The following is a 26,951-nucleotide window of genomic DNA, read 5'->3' on the forward strand; positions in this document are numbered from 1 at the left end:
GGAACGCAACAATTACAGGTCACATCCGTCACAATTCCGCGATGAAAGAAATAATAACTGGACACGACAAGGCTATTCTTACAGCGCAAATCGTGAACAAAACAGACCCGTATGACAATCGTTGGCAGAATAATAGTTACAGAGAAAGATTGCATTTCCGTAGTAATGAATATAACAGAGATAATTATAGAAACAGACAATATTTGAACCAAAACAATTATTATCAAGGGAGACAGAATAACTTCAGATGCAACAGTTCAGCGTGCAGTTACGATTCGGGAAGAAATTCTCCACCACGTGACCGACAAGAAAGAAATTATGGAATCTACCGACATGACGACAGACGATATAATCGTAACGACAGACCTGAATTTTATCAGAACTGGCGAGATTCAAACAGGGCAGGGCCTTCTCGTCAAGGTGAATTTGTAGAAGTTAGGTCTCCTAATCCTAATAACGACGCACGCCAGCAAAGAGACAGACAACGACTCGCACCGCAGGCAGCCACGTGCACCGGGTGGCTCAGCGAAAAATAACATAGACGATAACCTTGAGAAAAATTTTAGCATTCCTTACCGACGTATACCACATCATAATTGCGTTGAAACTGAAACTCTGCGTACTAGGAAGAGTAGAGGTTTACACCATATTTCACATGTAAAACTGTTAATTGAGAGATAATCTGCTTTTTAACTTAGTCTTTGCCATAAAATTTTTCACTTCACGCTACTAGTACAGGGCTATTACAAATGATTGAAGCGATTTCATAAATTCACTGTAGCTCCATTCATTGACATATGGTCACGACACACTGCAGATACGTAGAAAAACTCATAAAGTTTTGTTAGGCTGAAGCCGCACTTCAGGTTTCTGCCGCCAGAGCGCTCGAGAGCGCAGTGAGACAAAATGGCGACAGGAGCCGAGAAAGCGTATGTCGTGCTTGAAATGCACTCACATCAGTCAGTCACAACAGTGCAACGACACTTCAGGACGAAGTTCAACAAAGATCCACCAACTGCTAACTCCATTCGGCGATGGTATGAGCAGTTTAAAGCTTCTGGATGCCTCTGTAAGGGGAAATCAACGGGTCGGCCTGCAGTGAGCGAAGAAACGGTTGAACGCGTGCGGGCAAGTTTCACGCGTAGCCCGCGGAGGTCCACGAATAAAGCGAGCAGAGAGCTAAACGTACCACAGCCGACGGTTTGGAAAATCTTACGGAAAAGGCTAAAGCAGAAGCCTTACCGTTTACAATTGCTACAAGCCCTGACACCCGATGACAAAGTCAAACGCTTTGAATTTTCGGCGCGGTTCCAACAGCTCATGGAAGAGGATGCATTCAGTGCGAAACTTGTTTTCAGTGATGAAGCAACATTTTTTCCTAATGGTGAAGTGAACAGACACAATGTGCCAGAACTGCGAGCTCACATCAACGATGCTTTCGAACTCATTGATGGGGACATGCTGCGCCGAGTGTGGGAGGAACTTGATTATTGGCTTGATGTCTGCCGAATCACTAAAGGGGCACATATCGAACATTTGTGAATGCCTAAAAAAACTTTTTGAGTTTTTGTGTGCGTGTGCAAAGCATTGTGAAAATATCTCAAATAATAAAGTTACTGTAGAGCTGTGAAATCGCTTCAATCATTTGTAATAACCCTGTACAATTTGTCACACTGAGAAACTACTAACATTCAACAATGTTTTGAAGTTAACTATCCAGTCTAGAACCTAGGGAACGTATTTAGACAGTATTTAAGAGTGCATTGTTATAGTGAACGGATGACACAGTGTTATTGTTTGTGTACATTCTTGCTTGTTAGTTGCACGATTACCTAATGACTATAAGGCTCACATACTTCGAACATGTGCTGGTACTGCTAATGAGATTTTAATGCAACATTTTGGTTTACTTGAAAATACATTCTGGATTTAAAATATTTTCTGAGAGATACCAGATGACACAGTAGTTAGTTTATTTGACACCTACACAATTACAGCACGATGCTACTAATGTGTGACACAATTTACATTGTTGCTTTTGCGGTGTATCTGTTTTATATCTGCACAGTTTTTCTGTATTATTCTGGAAAGTAAAACATGTTTTAGTAGTAACTTTTGTGGTATAGCTACAATGAGACTGCCTTTTTCGTAGCACAACAATACATTACAGTATAGTACTTTCTTGATTATGGTAATGTAGGTAATAACTACGATATCTATACACATAGCAATTCACTTTTGTTTATTACGAGGTAAGTACAGTGACTTCTACAGAACTTCGCTTATGGACGACGATAATTACGACACTTGGCACATTTTTACCGTTAAGTGATGACAGGAATTATCTTACAACAAGACGCCTAGTTTAGCACTGCAGTACACGTATCTGAGTGATTAAATTTGTACTTAAAACATTTATTTTTAAAGATTTTTGAATTACAAGGATACAAAGAAAGTTTTCGGTGATACATTTCATTTGATTGCTGTAATTGGTAAGACCTGAGGGTATAATTACATTAATCCTCAGGGGGTTACACGCTTACTTTGTCTACCATGTGTTTGGCAACTACAAGGAGCCCTAGCTAATATGGTATTTGCTTATACAACTTTACACATCGGTATCATATTTCTCTAACACTGAATTGCTTAGCTATCTGATTATTCAACAGAGAAACAAACATTTTTTTACTATTTCAGTGACACATGTTTACGCAATTACATAGTTGGATAATTTCACGCTTATGAAATTGTATTTTGTCTGCACTGTGTGAACTGTTCATATTTTTTTGGAACCATTGTGATACTATGAGAGCTTTGAATGGTGTATTTGGTATGGGATCATGATTTTTAAAGTACGTTTGAGGTAGATGACACTATTGAAATGAGCAGAGAATTTTTTTTAGGTTTTGAAATTATTGGAGGAAGCTATGATGATTTTGAGATGTGATCGATCTGTTATGATGTTATTATTATGACGACGATGTGTATTATGCTGTTGAGGTATGTTTATGATCAATAAGGTGATGCTATATGAGGAATTTGATTATGCTACATATTTATAATGATGAAATATTGAAGAATGTCGACGAATATGTATATGTGTAATAAGGTAAGGAGTAATGAATAGTGGTTAGGGACTCTGATATGTGATAAAGGATGTTGGAAACCAAGAATGGTACTTTAAGAGTTATGAAATGTGTGTACGTGTGTGAATGTATCACAATGCTGCCAAAAATTTTTGGTGCACTGTTATATTTATAGGATTTTGTTCCTACAGATTTGTAACGCAAATATTTCGACCTGTGAAATTTTATTTGTATCAAACTCTCACTGTAGCGGAAACTGATGTCGTAAATATTTCAGTAAGGAAGGTAGGTCACCTTGATGTAATGCACTGTAAGCACCCAGCTGCGTGACAGTCGCCTGGAAAAAAACCATTAGTGTGTGCCTTTGAGAGGCACAGGTGGAGAAAAAAGGAGACCATTAACCTCGCCATTGACATTCCTTTGTAGAAAGCATCGCAAATACGACACGCTTATTACTTGGAAACATATCGTACTTTGTGCTACTTGCTGAAATGCTTATGAATTGATGGGAAATATTCTTACATCTACATACCTGATTATGACAAGTGTCTCTCTACGAGAGTTGAGAGAATTTCTACTAACTTATGAAATGCCACATGACTATTGAATGATATTTTTAAGCTTTGCTTTACATAGTTGCTTATTTCATTTGATATCTGGTTTCCAGCTGTGTTGCAGCATTGGTTTTATAAAATAAAATTAAATTCATTTGCTAATGTGAACTCTTTCTGTCAACAGATCTATTAAACAATAATTTTATGATCCACATTCATCGAAAAAGTAGCACTTGGAAAAGAAAGAACAAAAAGAAGGGATTAATAACAGTAACAGCATATATATAATTTTCTTTGCAAGTACTTGGTAATTTTTTGTAGAATAAGTTTTTGTGGTGCACCACTTTAATTAGATAGACATTAAGATGTGAATATACATTTCCCTTATCTGCATTGCTGTCTTTAGTGTACTATATTTTCTGCTTATGGGTTTGTCATGTTTAGATATAAGTTATTACATTTGCTGCTGCTGTTTGCCAGGCATAGTGCTACTGAATTTGATTTTGTATTACTCTGTTAAGCCAGTTATAATACTGATTTATTTTTCTTATTTGCTGCACATTGCCTTATATTAGTTGTAATGTTGCATTTGTTTTGCTAATTTAGATATACTGCTGCTTGCTTTGCCAATATCCATTTTTTTGTCATTGCTGTTTGTGTTAATTGTTTTGTGCTGCTGCATTACCTCGTCCCTTAGTTTAGCATCTGAGCTCAGTAGATTTAAGTTAGCTTAAGAGGGGGTAGGCTATATAAGAGAACAAGTTGTTATGAATTGGAAGAAATGCATTGAGAAGCTATAAGAAAATGGTTTGACCAAAAAAGTATTTTGAAAGAGGATATGAACAAAAAAGTAGGGTTTAGGGACAACAGGTTTAGGTAGGATTTTCTTGGAAATAAATGATGTGATAAAATAATGGAAAATAAATAATGAGGTAAGAAATATGTGAACATATAAATACAGAAAGCATGCTTGGATAGGATTTTTTTGGTGGAAACAGATGTTGAAATAAGACGAAAGATCTATGGAATGAAGTTTTGGGTTGGACTGCAGTACCAAATGTTACACTGAAAACAAACCCTGTCCTTTCCTCGTGTGTTATTCTGCTATGTGTTTGTGTACTCTTGTGTATTTGTGTTTTTCCTGTCTTTATGTGTTTATCTGATAAGACGTATGCTGTAGAATTTTTCTAATACTCAGCTACATTCACTATGATGAGGAATACTGTTATCCTCAAATATAACGTGCATTTATAATATGTTATTTACTTTGTAAAGATGTTTAGACATTTATTCTATTTTGTTTTAATGCTCACGTGTGAAGTTGATGTTTCGAACGTTATTCTGACCTTTTATGTATTTACTTATGTCATAATTCCTGTAACACTGATATATATGTTTATTTCTATTCTTTTGTAAAGCCTGTATTACTGCAAATGTTATCTGTTATTATATTCTTTTTAATGATGTTTTCTTTACCTTTGTGATTGTATTCTCACGTTATAAAATTGTAATTGCACCAGTTCATCAAATTAAGTTACATTTCACTGCACACGTTTCTGTTGGTCATAGTATATACACAAAATATGAAAAAAAGAGACTATTAGTGCTCACATGTGTGTTGATAATTCAGCAAGGGACTGGTTAACGGCATTGTTGGTTCTAAGGACAATTCCAGAGACTTTGTGATGCACAAGTGGTGGTTTATGGACTTGCTATATTGTCCGCAAGACTCTTCGATGGTGATTGTGCACCTGCACAGCCGCAACAGAAGGCTGCTGGCCGTCCCTGCAAGGAGTGAAGTGGGTCTGCACCTTTGATGATCCACCAATACCATTATTTCTAGAAGGACTGCAGTGGGTCTGCACCTCTGGTGGCCCACCAATACCGTAATCTCTAACAAGACTACAGTGGTCTGCTCTGTGATGACCTACCTACCAATATTCTTCAACTTCGACTGACTCTACTGTGGGTTTGCTCTGTTGTGGCCCATTACCTGTCTGCATGTCAAGAGTCAGCATTGTCTTTCTGTTCGAAGGACAACACTACTTCTTCAAGACTGCATGGAAATCCACTACTTCTGTGTGCAATTTCTTTTACTAATGAGACTTTGTGGAAAAACTGTAATTACTATTGTGATAAATGATCAGGACTGTCTTTATGAGAACAATTTTTGCTTTTGACCAACAGCGTATCAATAAGTGTGTGCATTTGATATCTTTGCTATTGTAACTATGAAAATTTTTTTCAAATCTCTATTGACCACTGGCCAAAACAATTTGTAAAATTTTTTGTGGGGAGCATGGGGGCTATGTAAGTAGGCTGTTTAGGTTTTTATGGTGGTAACGCCATGTAGCGCTCTGTATGAAAATCACTGGCTGTGCTGGGTGCAGTCTGAGGCTGGTCGGCATTGTTGCAACAGTCACTATTGTAGTGTTGGGCAGTTGGCTGTTAACAGCGCGTAGCGTTGCGCGGTTGGAGGTGAGCCGCCGGCAGTGGTGGATATGGGGAGAGAGATGGCGAAATTTTGAGAGCGAACGATCAGGACGTGTGTCCATCAGAAAGAGTAAACTTGTAATATTGGATATCATGGACTGATATATATATTATGACTTTTGAACACTATTAAGGTAAATACATTATTTGTTCTCTATCGAAATCTTTCTTTTGCTAACTATGCCGATCAGTAGTTAGTGCCTTCAGTAGTTTCAATCTTTTATTTAGCTGGCAGTAGTGGCGCTCGCTGTATTGCAGTAGTTCGAGTAACGAAGATTTTTGTGAGGTAAGTGATTTGTGAACGTATAGGTTAATTTAGTCAGGGCCATTCTCTTGTAGGGATTATTGAAAGTCAGACTGCGTTGCGCTAAGAAAATATTGTGTGTCAGTTTAAGCACAGTCATGTATAATTTTTCTAAGGGGGCGTTTCAACTTGTCCAAATTTGTAATTGCTCACCTGAAACTATACTAACTGCGCAGACTAAATAGTACACACTTGCTTGCTGTTATTCGTTTTTTTATTTTGACACCATTTCATCAGAAAAGTTGTCGAAAGAACTTGCTTACAGAGTTATAATTTATGAATATTTTTTCCGACAGTAAGAGTGGTGCATGTTCCGTACTTATACGTATTTCCGTCGTTTTGTACATTTTTAGTATATTTCCTTCATCGGTTGTAACTATATACAGTGCTTGTTTTTCACCTTCGCCATTTTTGTCGCGGTTTTGTTTTTGTACAGTGTGGCGCTAATTTTAACTGTGTGTGTGTGTGTGTGTGTGTGTGTGTGAGAGAGAGAGAGAGAGAGAGAGAGAGAGAGAGAGAAAGAGAGTTTCAGGTGAGCAATAAGAAAAATGCATATCTTACAATTTTTAGACGTAGAATGAAAAACCAACCACGAAATTCGTTACAGAAATAGAAACGTGAGCCACTGAAGATGACGCATTGGTGTCGAAACATGTTTGGGTACAGGACAGAAAAAAGACATACTTTATCTTTTACGTAAAGCGTAATTTTAAAGAACCCGAAAGTATCACTCTATGCTTCTTGATATGGTTAACTGATTTCAAGAACAACCATTGTTTGTCACTGATTTGTAACTTGACTACAGGGTGTTTTGTCTTGACACAAGCTGTAGTGATGCTATGGAGCCTTGGAGCAGTGTCTTCAAGCCAGAAAAATTGCCGGCCGGAGTGGCCGAGCGGTTCTAGGCGCTTCAGTCTGGAACCACGTGACCGCTACGGTCGCAGGTTCGAATCCTGCCTCGGGCATAGATGTGTGTGATGTCCTTAAGTTAGTTCGGTTTAAGTGGTTCTAAGTTCTAGGGCACTGATTACCTCAGAAGTTAAGTCCCATAGTGCTCAGAGCCATTTGAACCAGAAAAATTTCTCAAAGCTGGAAGGTCTAGTACTAAGATTTGCAGTAATATCTTAGGCTGAAAGATTGTTTGCTCTAAAATAAGAGCACTAGGGCATACATCAAAATGGTGGAAAGTAGGAAACAGAGAAGCACAGTTGGAAATGCTTAAAGTGTATGTGACAAGTCAAACGATGCGAATATTAAATTTTAAACTAATATAGATATGTTTCTTTCCAATAGACGCCACAAATACAAATTTAAAAAAAAAACTAGATGTACAAGAAATTGGTACAACTTAATTTAGATGGCAAGACTGTTACACATTTATACAGCTTAATTTCAGAATTTGGCTAGCGCTGACAAGCAAGTGATATGCGTGAAGGGTATTCGCAGTGATAATGGCCGGGAATAGATGTTGATAAAAATATGGAGGAAAAAGAATGCGTATGGAAACACACCGGACGTGATATGTTATTTGCTCTCGATTTTATGTAATACTGCAGCCTGACACGACGACCATACAGCACGCTTAGAGAAAGAATGATAAATCACAGAAGCGCTCCAGACAATAGTTTCCCATTGGAGGAAAGTATTGCTAGAGTCAGCGATAGCAACTACCGCTGAGTAAGTGTGAGGTTTCCAGGCGCTAGACAGAAATTTATTTCCTTCCACTCCTCCTGCCTACGCTTGCGAACGAAATTGTCGGTGTGGGGTATTAAAAAAGAAGTAATCTGTTCGCCGCCTTGTGACACTCCTTAAAAAATCTCATTTCCGATTTCTCTAACAGAAATAAATTTTGTGACGATGTATTCCTCATCTCACAGCATCCGTAGTTCCTACTTCTTCGTTACAACGACAAAAAAAAAAGTGTAGACCTCTAATAGTCGATCTGAGTGTCATAATGGTACTATAGTGAATAACCATTGACCGCAGAGGATATTGTGAACAACAAACCTCTTTTTGGTGTTATGCGTTTCTCACATCATCGTACGTTAAAACCGAGTTCCACGGTATCCGGCTCCTGAATAATGAATAACAGTAACAAATGCAGAATGTCCGTAATTACATTCGGAAAAAAAGACTTAGCTAAGGGGAGGTATTACGTAGCTACACCGGTATGCTACTGGCACCGCATTTCTTTGCCAATAGTATCATGCTCCATTCATTCCAATGGTCTCTATAGGTAATTAATGTTTTGTTGTTTTGACATTAAAAAAAATCAGCCCCATCATCAGATTCTCAATTCCACAACTCTCTTGGATATATTTACAGAGCCAAAACATTATGACCGGTGCCTAATGCGAGGAAAGGAATGTTTGGAAAACACTGGAAAAAAGGAAGGACAGGATGATAGGACACTTGCTGAGACATCATGTAATAATTTTCACAGTATTAGAGGAAACTGTGGTGGGTAAAAACTGTAGAGGAAGACAAAGATTGGAATATATCCAGCAAATAATTGAGGGCGTAATCTGCAAGTGCTACTTTGAGATAAAAAGGTTGGCATAGGAGAGGAATTCGTGGCGGGTCGCATCAAACTAGTAAGAAGACTGATGATTAAAAAAAAAAATCAAGCTACGAAAAGGTAACGATATGGTAAAACGTTAAGAAAAGTTATTAGAAATACTTTGGTGGAAGTGAAGATGTTTTGAACAAACACAACAAAAATTGCATGATTGTATTCGTAGTTAAAGTAAGCGTTCAGAGTGTCGTTCTCGTTCCCAGATGTAGATCATTTCGTAATTCTTAACAAGCATTGCGAAGTCTCTGTCCAGTTCTTCAACTTGTAGTGTTTCGGGATATTTGTAAACATCCCAACACATCATTGGAAAGCCGTCGACAAGAGATGCTCCAAGAGATGCTCGAGAGTAAGTTGAATAAGAATAAATGTAGTTGGAAAGGGAATCTGTGTGTTTTCCTTTCTTGTATGCAGTGGATGTGGAGCAGGGGTGGAGCCGGCGAAAAGGGGACCAGTAAAAATGGTATTGCAACCATTGGTCGTCCGGGAGTAATTTGGGCCATGGTGCAGCAAGAGCCATGGAGTAAACGACGCACCAACAAGGGCGTAATGAACATCTGAACAGCAGTAGTTTTTTATCTGTGTTTTGTTTGCTCTCCCAGGTCCTAAAGTACGCATGTACGGGTGTTTTGAATGTACTCAAGAGAGTGGTATTACCGTTGCATTTCTTAGTTTTGTTGTTAAAAGTAATAGTGAAAATGTTGGGCAAAATACACCCCTGCTTGTGAGAAGTGAGGCTATTTATTTAGTAGCGCAATAGAGAGAACCTGGCGGTGTATTGGGGTCGTCAAAGTATTGCCCTGTTATATCGGCGAGGGATGCAACTTCCCGCTAGTGCTGGTATAAGACCCACCGCAAAGCCTACAAAATATACATCAGCAGTAGAAGAGGGAAAAACACACCCCGGTAATTGCATAGCGATATATTACCCTCGAAACACTACAGTGCCTCATTCCAGGAATTTGTATGGCAAGTTTCCTTGTCGAGATATGCAGAGAGTGTTCATCTGTTTCCAGCACATCTTCACGCACAGATGTAATTCGTGCAGGCCTACCCCTCCTGCAGCTTGTACAAAGCTCTCTGTTTCTCGGAGGCGGTGATACACCCTTGTAAATGTTCAATTGGCGGCATACCTTTGGACAGATTATGTTTCTTGATAAGAACGTGCAGCTTCCCATGCATTGCAGCTAGCCCTACAGTACATGAAACGCCTATCCGCGTACTCCTCGTTACTGTAATGTTCCTTGTTACCGTCCGCCTGCTTAGCTGAATGTTAACGTGTTTGCCTACTATGCTGCGGGCCCTAGTTCTATTCCCGGCCGGGTTGCAGATTTTCTCCGCTCAAGGACTGGCTGTTGTGTTCTTTTCATCATCATCTCATCATCACTGGCGCGCAAGTCTCCCAGTGTGGCGTCACCTCAAATAAGACTTGCAACCCGGCGGGCGAACTTCCCAGATGGGGCATCCCGGCCATCAAGGCCACACGATCATTTCATTTCATCTCATCTGTCTGTAATTTAGGACCTTGTTGCCACCAACACCACTGACGCTCCGCAAACAAGTGCCCCGAGTGGCACTCTGACCGTTTACTGTCGTACCCATTCTGCTTACTGCCCCACATCTCGAAAATCTTGACAAAGACCACAGCAGTAGTGGCTGGTAAACACAGTCACAATCATCTCGCAAACTGTTCTTTTGTTGACCTGTATTTACTGAGACTTTTTTGGTTCTAGTATCATGTACTTTCAACTGTATGCGTTTACGCAATTATCATACACCCTGCATAAGCGGATCAGTGGCGACTTACAAGAAGGGAAATTGCCTGACATAGCCGACTTCGAAAAACGGACAGATTGTTATGGCCCGGCGCCTCGGAACGAGATTTTCGGCAACGCCGAAGCTGGTCGGCTGTTAGAGTACTGCTGCTATAAGAAACAATGGAAAGTGGTTGAAGGACAGTAAAACCATCAGTAGGCACCTAGGTGTTGTACTTCAACGCCTCGTCACAGAACTTGGAGCTTTGTAAAACAGTGTAGGCAAAGACCCATGGCAGACCTAATGAGTACAGTTTCAGAACACACCATTCAGTGAACATTGTTGAGAGTGAGGTCAACAGCGGGCAATCCCTACGTGTTCCCATGTTCACAGACGTCATTATCAGTTATTATTGTATTGGGCAGGGGATAATCGAGGTTGGACCTTGGCCTGCCACCTGGTATGATGAGCCGCGCTTTCTGTTATGTCAGCACGATGGTCGTGTGCAGGTGCTCTGTCAAACAGACAAGCAGCAACTCGAAGCAATCACCGTGGGGACGCCGAATGGATGGTGCAGTATCGGTATACATCTGAGAGCATCCGTAGTTCTTATGTATCAAACGTCGCGTATAATAACAGGATTTTGCATTGCTCATACCTCGGGTTCTATTTATGATAAACAGAAGGCTCAAGTGTTTCGTACAGCCCTTGGGTAAGAGAACATTTGCGTACCCAACAGAAGGATCGTCTGATGTCGCTATCATACAGTACAGGCTAAAAGTATTAATATTACACACTTCCTGCTGCTTAGGCAAATGGAGCAATTTTTTTAAATTTTTTATGTGGTCTACGGTGAGGTGGGTGGGGTTTATGCAGGCAGCATTAGTTCATGAGGGGCTCCTCGATAATTTAGTTTATTTAGTATATTGTCACCATCACCAGAGGATCAGAGGATTCCAAGATAGCTTTGCAGAGCAAATGGCTGAAATTCTTACGATATGGTCCTAAACCCTGAAAATTTTCTTGCTATCCTTATGTGTTTCCAGATTACAGAGGTTCAAAGTTACCCTATTTCTACACGTAAAATCCGGTATGAGAAGAAATCTAAATAACAAATAATCGCAGCAAATTGCTCACATTTTAAGGAATTATTCTCTAGGTATGTATATAGAAGTTCTCTAGGTACTTATATAGATGTGCCATCATCACGTTTTCAAAAATCATTATCGATTATCGAGAAACACCACAAAAAACTTGGTTTTTGTGTACCCATAGCAAGCCGCTGATTCCGAGAAGGTTACGCACAGCAAATGGCTGTAATTTTTATTATGCATCCCTGAGACTCCTATCTCGAACAACCTTGAAAATTATCTTCATATACTTATCCGTCTCCTGGATTCAGTGATTCAAAGTTGCCCTACTTGTAATCTAAAATAAAAACGAAACGAACAAACACCATCTAAACAGGCCTTGAAGGGCCAACAGTATCGACAAGCCGCCGTGTCATCCTCAGACCTTAGCGGATGCGGATACTTTTTCCTTCTATCAGCCATAACCTCCGCTACTTCTTCCATCCCAAAAAAATACTCTAACCTACTACTTCCATACCTAGCTGTAACCCCATGCATTCCTAATACATACAACCAAGCCACTTTCCCATTTACAAATCCAACATAAATCCCAGGATATAATCTGCAAGCCGACGTCCTTTCGCCTAATATCAGCACAAAATACCTCCATCATCAGCATAATAAATATATGTAGTGTTTCAGTAATTCCTGTTTGTGAATACCATAAACTGATTTTCTGAATGGGATACTAAACTGCATGGAGTAGAAAACTTGTGTTTTTCAGATCTGATACAGTAATTTCCAGAGTCTCTCCTCCTTTCGTATGACTTTGGCACGTTGCTTTGCTGTTGAGCATGGAACAGGAAAGAGTTTCCGCAAGAGGATGGCGGAAATTCTAGCAAAGAAGCATAAAGACAACTGTTGCAGCGAAAAAAATGGGTATAACTGCTGTAGTGGGGAACGCGCTGCAATAAAAAAGTACAAGATTCAATTTGATAAAACACGGGTCCGTACAGAGAGGCCATTCCAGTCGGAAAGAGGAAGCTCTATGATTTATAGCTTCCTGTTCTGAAATAGAAGAGTATGTTTCCCGCTGTGGGGCAGTAGAGCCATAGAGCAACTGCGTTTGAATTTCAGAAGCAGGTGACGTCACTCCCCAACATGATTGCACCTCTCTACGAGACTGACTCACTGTGCACACTGAATCGAAGCCCTGAAGATATCATCCGCACAGGGGAAAAAAACGTAGCAATATTAAAAGTTTTGGATGGTTTCGTTGCCTAGGGGCTGAGATACGTAGTTGCCGCATTACGGGCCAAATGCTGCTGACTCTACAGTATACGATAAGAATACACACATGAATCGAATGGTCGAAGGTTTCTATCACTCGGCAATTGCGAATTATGAATGTAACATATAAATTTATAAATGAAATATTGCAATCAAGTAAAATCTGCAGGTACTATCTTAACGACTTTAAATGATGAGTGCGATAGTAGAAGTACTTTTGGGAACGCGGTGTATTTCTGCAAATCACTTATTGGTGTCGATGGTCCAGCAATCAAATAAAATATAAGTTGAATAACAGGGAAACAATAGATTCCTATTTCGCGTAATTAGTTCAAATGGTTCAAATGGCTCTGAGCACTATGGGACTCAACTGCTGAGGTCATTAGTCCCCTAGAACTTAGAACTAGTTAAACCTAACTAACCTAAGGACATCACAAACATCCATGCCCGAGGCAGGATTCGAACCTGCGACCGTAGCGGTCTTGCGGTTCCAGACTGCAGCGCCTTTAACCGCACAGCCACTTCGGCCGGCGCGTAATTAGTTATGAACGACAACATAGCTCGCGAGATATTCGCTTCTGAACACATACTACGACTTCACTGCAGAAGCTACGGAAATCACACAAGAGCACAGGTCGGCACTGCGAAATATTCCTATCCTCCGCGACCACGCGCAAACTTCTTCACTGCCGACTCTGCGTCCGCCGCGCTGTCGCGTCCAGCACTTCCCGTGTCGTGTGCCGTCCTCCAGCACTGCCGCCCTCCTCAGAACTACCCTGACCTCTGTCGAAACGATGCTCTTCTCCCGCTTCCATCCAGTCTCTTGATCACATGTGCTGTGATTGGCTAGAGCGCTCGCGCCATGTCTTCAACCTAACGCACCCACACAAACATAATGCAACACATTCGAAACACTGGATTTACATCTAAATAACTTGAAATTAAATAAATATTCCTACGGATGGACCGTGAACACGCTCTAACATACATTATTAAATACATAAACAAATTAAATATACATATATCAAAGGAATAGCAACAACAGGTAGGCCAGTAGCCTAATGTCTCTGTGCTTTCTAAAACACAGTAAATATTTAACCAATTTCTTCAAATTCAAAAAATGGTTTAATTGGCTCTGAGAACTATGGAACTTAACGTTTATGGTCATCAGTCCCCTGGAACTTAGAACTACTTAATCCTAACTAACCTAATGACATCACACAACACCCAGTCATCACGAGGCAGAGAAAATCCGGGAGAACGCTACCACACGACCACGAGCTGCGGACCCAATTTTTTCATGAATAGCGTATATCGGATATAAACAAAGACATAGATGAATAAATATATTTATAAGCATGCTGCTACCGTTTTTTCGTGTAACTGTGGAGTACTTATGGCCTGACGCGATCGATAGTAATCTGCCACTTTAACCTCCAATAACTCATGTACTATTTAAGTTACATGCCTGTAATTCATACCAATTTAGGTTTACACTAATAGCTTTCTAAAGACACGTCGATTGACGAAATCGGATGAAGCGTTTAAATGTTGGAAATTCGTTGCTGGGTGTTACTTGTATAATTTACCGTCAGATACTAAACATTAAACTAATAAAGATATTGAAAATCTGATTACACCATTGTCCGCAGCTCGTGGTCGTGCGGTAGTGTTCTCGCTTCCCGCGCCCGGGTTCGATTCCCGGCAAGGTCAGGGATTTTCTCTGCCTCGTGATGACTGGGTATTGTGTGCTGTCATTAGGTTAGTTAGGTTTAAGTAGTTCTAAGTTCTAGGGGACTGATGACCATAGATGTTAAGTCCCATAGTGCTCAGAGCCATTTGAACCATTTTTTATTACACCATCAGAATCGTCTTGCAAATAATGGTATGTACATGTTTCTTTTTGAGGTATCATGATTCATTTGGCTACTAGAAATTTCTATACGAACTGTGAAATGTTTGCCATGATGGTTTCACAAAGTCCGGCATCTTTGGCACTCTCGGCATACAAGTCTCTTTCAGCAACAAAGCGTCACGATGGAATTCCCAGCCACGCAGCTGGACCATGCGCTGGGACTACCCCTCTCGTCCGGCTAACGTTCGGAACCACGTGTTTGTCGGGCCCTGGTTGACCGAGCGGCCCGTGCGGCACGCCACAATTCGCGCGGTACCTCACACGGTATTTCGCGCCTTAAGTTATATGCAAGTTTTGTCAATTAATTAAATATATTCTTCTCAACTCAAGTATTTTTGCTATTCGCGCTCGATTAAACTTTTGATAAAAAGATCACAGTCTCTTTTAGTATCAGTTAACTTATTAGTAGCATTCTGTAAATGTAACACTTAAAATCACCTTGCCAACGGCATTGCCGCAGTGGTTACACCGGTTCCCGTGAGATCGCTGAAGTTAAGCGCTGTCGGGCGTGGTCGGCACTTGGATGGGTGACCATCCAGGCCACCATGCGTTGTTGCCATTTTTCGTGGTTCACTCAGCCTCGTGATGCCAATTGAGGAGATACTCGACCGAATAGTAGCGGCTCCGGTCAAGAATACCATCACAACGACCGGGACAGCGGTGTGCTGACCCCACCCCCCTCCTATCCGCATCCTCCACTGAAGATGACACGGCGGTCGGATGGTACCGGTAGGCCACTCGTGGCCTGAAGACCGAGTCCTTAAAATTACCTTCCACTGTTGGACCATTGGAGCAAAGCCACTTTGGTACAACTATTTTGTTCATTATCCTTTGTAAAAGTGTACAAAGTTTTTGTGTAAATGAACTAGGTTCCAAACTTTCTTAACATCATCTTTTGTAGTCCTGTCGTCCTCAGTTGTTTATAATATTACGGTACGTATATAATTATTGTTTTTGACCGCCTAATCACAGCTGAATAAAATAGTTTTTGTGACGTACGCGTTTTGCCTTTATTCCTTGCAAAGCATCTTCAGTGGCATGGAATATGTACTCATTTTTTTGTTTATACTGTTTGGCTTACATTTAGGACGTTTTATATACGCGTTAAAAACAGTTCTGATACGGTTTCTATTTTGTGACGTAGTAGTAATGTAAAATTCTATTCACAGATTTCGTGGATGTTGATCTACATGGTGTCTCACATAAAACCAATACGCCTCACGCACGAGATTCAAGTAATGATGCACTAACTAAAAAAGAATAGATAACAGAAACGTTAAAAAACATGTCATTATCTTTTTATAGGGGATTCTGGAAGTGGTGGCCAAGGGCATCCAGGCATCGCTGACTTCGTGTGATGATATTACCAGCAACACACTACTTCTGCAGGCGTTCAAATAGCTCTGAGCACTATGGGATTTAACATCTGAGGTCATCAGTAACCTAGAACTTAGAACTACTTAAACCTAACTAACCTAAGGACGATACACACATCCATGCCCGAGGAAGGATTCGAACCTGCGACCGTAGTGGTCGCGCGGTTCCAGACTGAAGCGCCTAGAACCGCTTGGCCACACCGGCCGGCCCTGCAGGAGTGATATTGTTAATTCCTTTAGTAAAGTTCCATTTAAGGTCGTCTATTGTGCGAGTATTGTCAGCATACACTCTGCATTTCAGTGTCCCTCCAAATGAAAATCACACGATGTTAAGTCCGGGGACCTTGGGGGCCAGAAGCCTCTACTGACAAATCTGTTTTCAGCGACACGTTGGAGATGTGGGCCACACTTCCGTTGAACGTGTGAGCGGTTGCTCCATCTTGTCGGAATATTGCATAGAGCTTCTCTGCATCTGTTAACTGTGCATAGAAAGAGTGAGAGACCTCTAGACATTTGGCAGTGTTAACGGTGTAATTGAAAAATATGGGGCCAATAATCCGCATGCCGGACAATGCCACCGAACACCCATATTCTCTGAGTGGAGAGGATCTTCATGCCGAATGTGTAGGTTGTCCTGCGACCAGTATATGCAATTTTGGGAGTTAAATAGCCTGATAAATGGAACCAGAATTCATCTGACATGAAATAAAGCGAGAGGTCCAAGTAACGGTTAGCAATCGATGTTAACAGTCAGTTACAATAATGAACTGTTTTTTCCTGATCCTCGAACTTCAAATACTCTTGCACCACACTCACACAATAGGCTTTTAATTTCATGTCTTTTAGTACACGATGATACGATATACGAGATACACCATCCTGCTGCGATAACCTCCCTACAGAGTTTGTAACGACAACTGTATATATAATAATTTTTTCTTTATGAATTTAGATAAATTAATGTAAGCAATGTTTTGAACTTCTTTTTCGGTTCGTATCGTCATGTTAAGGAAACTGTAAGCAACTTTTGAAAATGAATATTATTATTTATGTTAGATTTCAAATAATGTGGTAATAAAAGGGAAGTGTATTTAATGTTAAAACTATTGTAAGATGTGAAAATTGTAATTTATACACTTGGTCCATACGTAGGAAAGGTATTAAGATATGTGAAGTAGAAAACCTGTGGTGAATACCCTACCTGTAGGGGAGCGGGAAAAGGTGGAGGCAGGCGAGGCGGGAAAACGCACACTGGGCGCGGGTCGGCACAACGGGCTCAGTATTACAGTCGGAGGCGAGCAACAGTCGGAGTTGGGCATCAGTCAGAGGAACACGTACTGTACCGAGGAGGCTACCCAGGAAAAGTGGATTCCATTGAGCCTCGGATGAACCGATTCCGACGACTACTTGGCATGGCTATATTCTGAGGCACAAAATTGGAAAGATTACGACGCTAAGAAGATGGAAAGTGCCGATGTTGTGAGAGCCTTAGCCGGGCTTGCATGTGTGCCGTGCTGCCCGCTATCTCGCTGCCCGCCAACCGCCGCACCGACTTGCACAGGTCAAACATTTATTTCATCTTTAGAAGTGTATCTGTGTGGACCAGTGTCGAAACTGTTTCTAACTGTTCAATAATAACGTGACTTTTACCAGAATTGCCTTAGCCATTACTGATCCTGATCACTGACCTAGACAGGGTCCTTACCTCGTATTGTGCAACCCGAGTATCCCGAACTGAAAGTTTAATGTTAGTGTTAACGAAGATTATCAGCAGATTAATCTATGCAATAAAGAAGTCTAAAGTTCTGTGCGTTATTGCAAATGTTGGTAAAGAGCAAAAGTATGACTAAATTGTAAGAGAGTTTTTTGAATTGAGTTAGCGATGTTATTTAATTAATTTGAGACAGAAATAATGACAGTTAAATTATTCAGAAGTAAGACAAAAGAGTAGTTGTCCATAGATTGATAATTTTGAGTGTTAATTTGCCTTCAGTACTTAATAGTTTCAGTATAACGACCATAACAGTTTCAGGGCCCCCCCACCTTCTCTTGTCCATCCTTTAAAACCGTGAAATGTGCTGATCAGATTTGACCAGTAAAGCTAAATTCTATATTAATCCTAAGTGTATTAGTGTTTTTCCATCCTTAATGGTGACATTGTGTGTGTACTTTCAAGATTGTCGATGCTAGGGCAATCTATGTCCGATTTCAGTCTGATCAATATACAAAATGCAGTTCGTAGTAATCATTGCTGTGTGGTGTTGTGTAAATTTAGCTCGTCCAAATTAGTACAAAAAGAGAAAACTTTAGTTCAGTGGATTTTTCTGGTTCCAAACTTTGCCATATAACGCATCATTACTACGTGTTACTATGCTTGTACATGCACCCACTTGTACAAGGAAAAACTCACTCATTGCCTATGTAGGCTGGCGACCGAATTATTAATTATAGGTAGCATTTACTGTGTGTACTTCTTGTCCATGCGAACGAGCAATTATACTTTACATTTGCTTGATGCATCACTGTAGTTATTGACTGAGTATAAGTCCGATCTTGCTTTCATTAGGTACACGCGGTCAACTAATGTACTAAAATCCTTGTTTATAAGGTGAAGCCCGTGAACTTATTACAGTACAGGCTTTATAGAGCTAACGTACGTCCGAGCGGGCGGTAGCGTTACAAGTTGCCAAGTCTTCTCGTAACGTCCATGCGAATTCTGTCTATAATTCCAGGGTCCCTTATTATCGGTCGCCTACTCCTCTGCACATTCTGAACTGAACCTACAACCTTCCATTTCTTGTAGAGAATTTGAATAGGGCTGGTAGTGGGAAGTTTCCTACCAGGACACTTCGCTTGAAACATTTCTTTATATTCCGTGATCGATCCTGTCTTTATGTAACAATCCACAACATCACTTCGCTGTTCTAATGCGAACTGCGAAAAAAAAACAGTTATCAGAAGAAGAACAGTTATAACAAAAGAAACAAGAACACAGGATGGAGATCAAGATCCATGAAATCTGTGAGCAGAACTTTAAATTATTACCAGATCATAGAAGAAGAAAAAGTGCCAGACCTGTTTATAGCCTATAGAGTCTGCCTCCGTATCGTAGCGGTAGCGTTGTCGCCTACCACGCAGGGGGCCGGGTTCGATTCCCGGCAGGGGACTGGGTGTTGTGTGTCTTTCAACATCATAGCCTATACATACAGCATTTTAATTGTAAACTAAACAGTATAAACAAAAGTCTGTGTATATTCCAGGCCACTGAAGATGCCTCGCAAAAAATAAAGGGAAAACACGTATGGCACAAAAACTGTTTTACTCAGTTGTGATCAGAGGGTCCCAAAACAATAATTGACAACATACCATAATAAACTTTGTAGAGTTTGTAGATTGCTTTCCAGCGTTGAAGTGCTTGAGGGCACTGCTTCTCTCAGTTACTTCTGAGGCTGAAATAGAGAAACCGTTGCTCCCCAAAGTCTGTATATTCAAACTTTAGAACCAGATCATTTACAAAATGTAGAGTGTTAGTAGTGATCCGCTGCCAAGATCTAACACGGCAACAGTACATAAGATCTTGATGGTATAACTAATTTTTTCTCTACTTGAGTACAATAACGTCATCTTTATCTCGCTTTTAGTCCCTACAGAATGTTTAGTTCATAATGTGTACCATGTGTGTTCAGAACAGAGATGTGAAATACGGGCTGCTTCACGGCTCGAAGGATGCTGGTCCACCGCTATCGCAACTTCTGTAAGCTGAAAGTTACTGAGAAGGGTGAGAAGCGCGGGGTTTGGGAGCAAATAACCTCCACAACCGTATTTACGCGATGTGGAAAATCAAATAGGTCCGAAAAGTGTGTTCGACATTTCGTGAGAATCTAGTTTAAACAGCCAAGAGACCATTAGAAAAACTTCCGAAAAGAATTTGAATACCAGACAAAACTGCTCAAGATATAAATAACCTGTAGAAAGTCCTACACAAGTACAGCGCTGTTTAACTGTGCAAGTCACAACAGAACAGTAACACATCAGGTCAGCCATTTCTGTTATCTGGAATGAGATATCACACTCGACTTTGACGAAGACATTGACAGGAAAGTACTAAAATTTGGACACTCACGTGCAACAGTGAGCAAGTATTTTAAAAACAGAACAAGTACTTTAAAAACAAGACACAAAAAATAACTTGAATGAAGTTTTATAATGTCAAGGCTGTCCCCACAGTACTCTATGGAACTTAGACGTGGGTCATTTACAAACGACAAGAATGTAAGGTCCAGGCAGCTGAAATCCCCTTTCTTGAAGCTGTACCAAATAAAGAAAGAGCGACATTAGAAAATTAAACATATTTAATGCAAGAAATAGAACTGAAGACAACAGAAGAAAATGGAGTGAACATCTCCACAAAGTCATAAACTTTAGGCTAGTAGTCTAGTAGGCTAAATGAGTCTGGAAAGCGTAATACTAAAAGTGCAGAAAAAGGAGAAAAACAGAATGAAGAAGAAGTCAGAACTGAAATCTCTTCGTTCCAGGATTTTATCAAAAGAAGGATAAAAATCTTTATAAATCCTCTATCGTGCAAGCTTAACAACTCGAACCAGTGCTTGTCAGTTTTGCGATGGTTTCTGACTGAAGTATCCCATTTTGGTCCGTGTTCAGTATGATTGGTAGGTGAATTCAGAACCACTCGCCATTTTATGTATTAGAAGATCATTATCGGCGCATGCGGTTGCATGATTGTATAAGTACCGTACTGTTTGGTGCACAATTACGCGAGAGAACGTGCAACAATTCAGTGACGAAATCCGAACAGCTAATCATCATCATTTCATCCCCATCGACGCGAAAGTCGCCGAAGTGGCATCAAATCGAAAGACTTGCACCCGGCGAACGGTCTACCCGACGGGAGGCCCTAGTCATACGACATTTACATCTATAATCAAAGAAATTTTTTCCGTTAATATAAATGATTCCCTGTGAGAGCTCCCGGAAAGACTTAAAACTTAAACGACAATTAAACTACAATCACCCGAGAGCGACTGACTGTACCCTCCTATAGCCAACATAATTTATATAGCATTGAGGTACTCTGACTTTTGAGGGGGTGGTTTTGAATTTTAGACTCCTTGAAATGTTAGTTTAACGATTTTCTGAGCATTTTAAAAGTGTGAATACAAGTTTTGTTTCATACTGCTTCAACTGCAGAAAATATTATATCGTACCGCACCTTAAAAACTGTGGTTCAAACAAATTCTGCTCGTTCTGTCTTTCATGTGACGCATAGCGTCGACGGAAGGCGCTGGTTTGTTTCACGTTACAAAAAAATTATTTTTAAAGTGCAATTTTACGTGCCTACTCGACACAGCGGTCACAAATTAGTCTATAATATATGTATTAAGAGAGACAGTAAAAAACACGAGAAATAAATAGTACTCTATCAGTATCAGCATCGCCCTGGACCGCGCTGACTGCTACCTGGTGCCAAGGGGAGAAAAGGCATTAATGGGTTGCTCTTTGCCACATGAACATACGACTTGTGATAGCTACAATTATTAGTCTGTAAATGACGTAAAACCGGTTATAACGCTGTTCAGTAGACCGCTCTCAGTCACCAACAGAAATATCTCCACCTATGTCCTTACACTTTGTACATATACACTGCGAAAGAAAAACATATCACTTTTTCGAAACCCCTTTTGTCTTCCATTGTTACGCATAAGTTTGAAGTGTGGCTCAGAGGTTCCTGCAATCTTTATCTGTAACGGTGCAAAAGTGCGGCGCCCTGTGACGTTACCCTTGAGCTCAGTGACGCTTCGGATAGCAGGGTGTCGGCATATACGAAAAAAAGGTCACAGCTCAAATGTCCAAAAGAGGTGTAAGGTGGGTTAATAACGTCACATTGGCACCAAATTTCACTACAGTTCCGCCCAACGCCGCCACCGTGAACGTATCGCACGATGGGAAGGTCGTCACACCACCTCTTAACCACATTTCATCCCTTCTTTCGACGCCTCTGCGACGGAGGTCAGAACTGCGACGCCCAGCGTCGAAATGACACGGTTTTCTTACGGGTGGCCGAGAAAAACATTTCGGGCACATTGCTGCTCAGAATCGACATGAAAAGCTCTCGGGAGATGGCATAAACGGCGTCAATGAAATCACCTCTTCCCTTGAGGTGTTGATTCCCACTTATTCCGCAGTCGAAAACGACAGTTCACAATGCGATACACATCAGGAGCACATTCTTGCCAACATTCGACATCGCTGACACCCTCCAAGACGATTCATCCCTACTCTGAGGACATCATGTGGTTTTCAACCCCATTGATCATGATCTGACCCATTTGGAGTGTAGTGTGACCGCAATTTTGGCTCCGGTATACAGGGTGGAACCAATGGGAACCGTCCAAAACCGTTCAATTAAATTTGAACCTGATCTGATGCAGCAAAGGGTGTTTATGTTTTCTCAGCCCTCCTTTTTGGCGGCCTCCTTTGGCGTGTTCAAAAAGGGCTGTAACACTGAAATGCACATGAATAAAACGGCAATACACACATCTTTACTGAGCACATTAAAAACGTAACTGTCAGAGTCTTCGACACCAAAACAGCTGAGCGGTGCCTCGTGGCTGCTCTGTCGCCTGAGGACAGGCAACCCCTTTGACATCACTTAAGTGTCTGAAGGTCATTGCAGAGTACAAAACACCAACCTAGGCTTTGGAGTATGGTATTTCATAACTAAAACAAGGCCGTAATCATAAGTCTCTCCATGTATGGAATTCGCAATATCTCTGCGAGTGTAGCATGCAGGGCACAGCAAATGAACATAGGCACTGCGATATAACAAAAAAACTGTTGAGAAAGTTTAGAGAACAGGCCATACCAGCTGACTGCAGAAGGATTCTGCTACCGCCAGCAAAAATTTCAAATAAGGTCCGCGATGACAAGATAAGAGATATTAGAGCTCATACGGATAAAGTCGTTTTCCGCTCCCTCCGTTTGCGGTATTTGGAAGTGGATAGGACTGGATCTTGTATGTTCATAAAACTGATTTATGATACGTGTGGGGAAAGGATAGGCACTGTGGCGACTACAGTCGCAACTGCGAATACAGACAACCATCAGCTGTACAATGCAATGGTGGCAATGAAAATTTGTTCCGGACCGGGAATCGAGTCCGGATTTCCTACTTTACCCGGTCGGTCGTCTTGATCACTTTTGGCTATCAGTGATCGACTTACGGCCAGGCCCAAACTTTCGTACATCGTCGATCATCCTTCACAACCTAGGCTTGTACTCATTAATAATTTCCATATAAGCGAAAACCTCGCTAGGTGGCGCAGTGGTTAGCACACTGGACTCGCATTCGGGAGGACGACGGTTCAATCCCGTCTCCAGCCATCCTGATTTAGGTTTTCCGTGATTTCCCTAAATCGTTTCAGGCAAATGCCGGGATGGTTCCTTTGAAACGGTACGGCCGATATCCTTCCCTAACCCGAGCTTGCGCTCCGTCTCTAATGACCTCGTTGTCGACGGGACGTTAAACACTAACCACCACCACCACCTACAAGCGAAAGACATTTTAATTGGAAGTCGCTGCCTGGTATCGGAAGATAAATACGATATTTCAGTGCCTGTGTTCTTAAGAACTACGAAGTACATGCGCGCATCCCGAAGGAACATGTATGCACGTCCGAAGGAGCATTACATTTGAGCTTCTTTATTTAATTCTGAAACTGCTGAATGCAACTGAACGTTCTTAAACTGCTCTCTCTTTGCTTGTTTTTGTCATTTCAACACTGACCTACAGAGTTTTCCCTGACAAATACAATTCAAACTTATTCTATTCATTTATGACCCACAGTATACAAGCGCAACCAGTCTGACTGCAGATACTTAACACAAGAGAATGGCCCTGAATTAGAAGAAATCCTAACAATAACCCATACATAAGTCACTTACCCCACAGAAAATCATGACACGAACTACAGCAAATACAGCAAGCAGCAACTACAGCCAGCTAAATTAAAAGATTCTAACTGCTGTAGGCTCTAACTACTAATAGGCATGTGGTTAGCTAAGGAAAGATTTTGTTGCACAGCGAACAATGTATTTAGCAGATTTTACTTTATTCATGTGACATCCAGTTCCAAAAATTATATAATCGTCAATGATTCCATTATCCAAACATTAGCAGAGACATCAATCATCATTTTACAATCCATGTCAAATCTGTGGTGTCACCGCCAGACACCACACTTGTTAGGTGGTAGCCTTTAAATCGGCCGCGGTCCGGTAGTATACGTCGGACCCGCGTGTCGCCACTGTCAGTGATTGCAGACCGAGCGCCACCACACGGCAGGTCTAGAGAGACTTCCTAGCACTCGCCCCAGTTGTACAGCCGACTTTGCTAGGAAAGGTTCACTGACAAATACGCTCTCATTTGCCGAGACGATAGTTAGCATAGCCTTCAGCTACGTCATTTGCTACGACCTAGCAAGGCGCCATTATCAATAGATATTTAATTTGTGATGCCTGTACCGTCAGACCGATGTACACCACTTATGGATGAAAGTTAAGTATTCTACCAGTTACCTCCTGTTTTGCTAGTCTTATTTCTCTGACCTGTTCCAGACCTCACGCCAGACTGCGTGAGCGTAAACGCGTGCATTTCGGCCTCCTTTAGCAACACGGTGTTGGCTCTTCTGCCAACACTTCAAAATCAATACTAAATCTCCAGACGGACACACGTCCAAACCGTCCGCTCGCGCTAACACTTCAAACCACCATCAATGCTAACTACTAACTTCTTAACTGCGCGTCCGACCAACCACAGAGTCTCTTTCAGAGGGCGCGCGGCCTTGTCAGTGATATTAGTGCAGTCTAAAGCGCTGCCAACATACAAACATATAAACAGGCTACTTACACATCGTACTTCTTAACTGCACAGGCACTACAGTATCATACTTATCTCCCAATACCAGGCAGCGACTTTCAATTAAAATGACTCGCCCCTCCGTGGGAATTATTAGTGTACGAGTGCAGGTTGTAACGCATGAACGACGACCTCTGGACGTTCGGGCCTGGCCGTGAGTCGTACTCAGACAGCCAAAGTGTTTAAGACGATAGACCACGTAAAGCGGTAAATCCGGGTTCGAGAGTTGGTTTGGTACAAATTTTCATTGTCGTCATTTCATTATACAACTGATGTTTTTTCGCATTCACAACTGCAAATACATTTCATGGATAAAAGTAAAGAGGACTGGAGCCTTAATGTGCGTAGGGACATGTGGGACAGGTTATGGTTGATATGTCGCGTAAATTCCCAGGCTGATTTCACAATCTGTGTTGGAGAAGGAAATTAAAATTTCTTTGTAAGAGAAAGCGATGTGTTTGGAGATGGAGCATACTGCAATGTACAGCAAATGAATACTTACTGGTGTTTACTCGTCATCAAATGATAATACAACTGAAATCGCCAGATACAAAAGGAATATTTAAAGTCCACAAGAAACAGGCATTTGAAATTTCTGGATTTCAGCGTCTATCATAGATTCCAATCAGTCTCACTTCATATTGTGAGCAAGTTCAGAGTTTTCCATTGCCTGTAGATGAGCACTACTGACAGAGTCTTAAGCCCCATGGCAGTACAGTAAGGCGAGACGATGTATTCAGCCATGCACATCAAAGCAGAGTGCTTTCGTGAACAGAGTTCAGTGGCAGTAGCGGTGAGAAAATGGCTGCGTAGTGCAGCTGGAGATGATTCTCTCGTGGTCGCTACCCACAGAGAAACACTTATACCTGAACTTCAGCTGGATGCTTCCTTCATAGTTCCCCAGACAGCCATCTTGTGTGATGGATAGTGTGGTGTGCGTACTGTAAGACCTTCGGTACACACACCATCAGATTATTTGACTTGTCGCTCTAACGAAGTAGGCGAGTGTCAGCAATATGTCTCGTGGTCTTATCGTGGCGTGTTTATCTTCTGCCGTTAGGTCAGACGATAGAAATGCCACTTGCACGCTTAGAGTAGCAGATTGACGGTGACCAACTTTAAACAGAACTTGATTAATTTTCACACACATTTATTAAAATAATAAAAATCATAGATATTACGTAACTTGATTCTGGATGCTGTTTACAATTGACAATCTGAGGTTCCTTTGGTCTTGGTACGTTAATCCTATTCTCACATATGTCTGATACTTGAAAAAGTGTCTATACATTTCTCGTCATGGCTATGTACAGGAATATGATAATCTTATTAGGTGCAGACTGAAACTTGACTACAGACTAATGCCGACTAATGCAGACTGACTAATCGGAGGTCTATACACTCGATATAATACTTCGCGCGTTCAGGTATCACTGCGCGAGTGTGATTCGCGAGGAGGAAAGGGTCTACGTTAGCAGCAATCTCATTGGCTGCGTTACATATTAATACGCGGATCGGCGGAAGTAGAATTTGGTCCGTCTCTAAGATAGCGCCATCTCGTAGTGCGGAGACGGACGAGCGCTGCGCTTGCGCTGTTGTGC

This window comes from Schistocerca piceifrons, chromosome 7 (assembly GCF_021461385.2).
Source record: "Schistocerca piceifrons isolate TAMUIC-IGC-003096 chromosome 7, iqSchPice1.1, whole genome shotgun sequence".
NCBI classification, from domain to species: Eukaryota; Metazoa; Arthropoda; class Insecta; order Orthoptera; family Acrididae; genus Schistocerca; species Schistocerca piceifrons.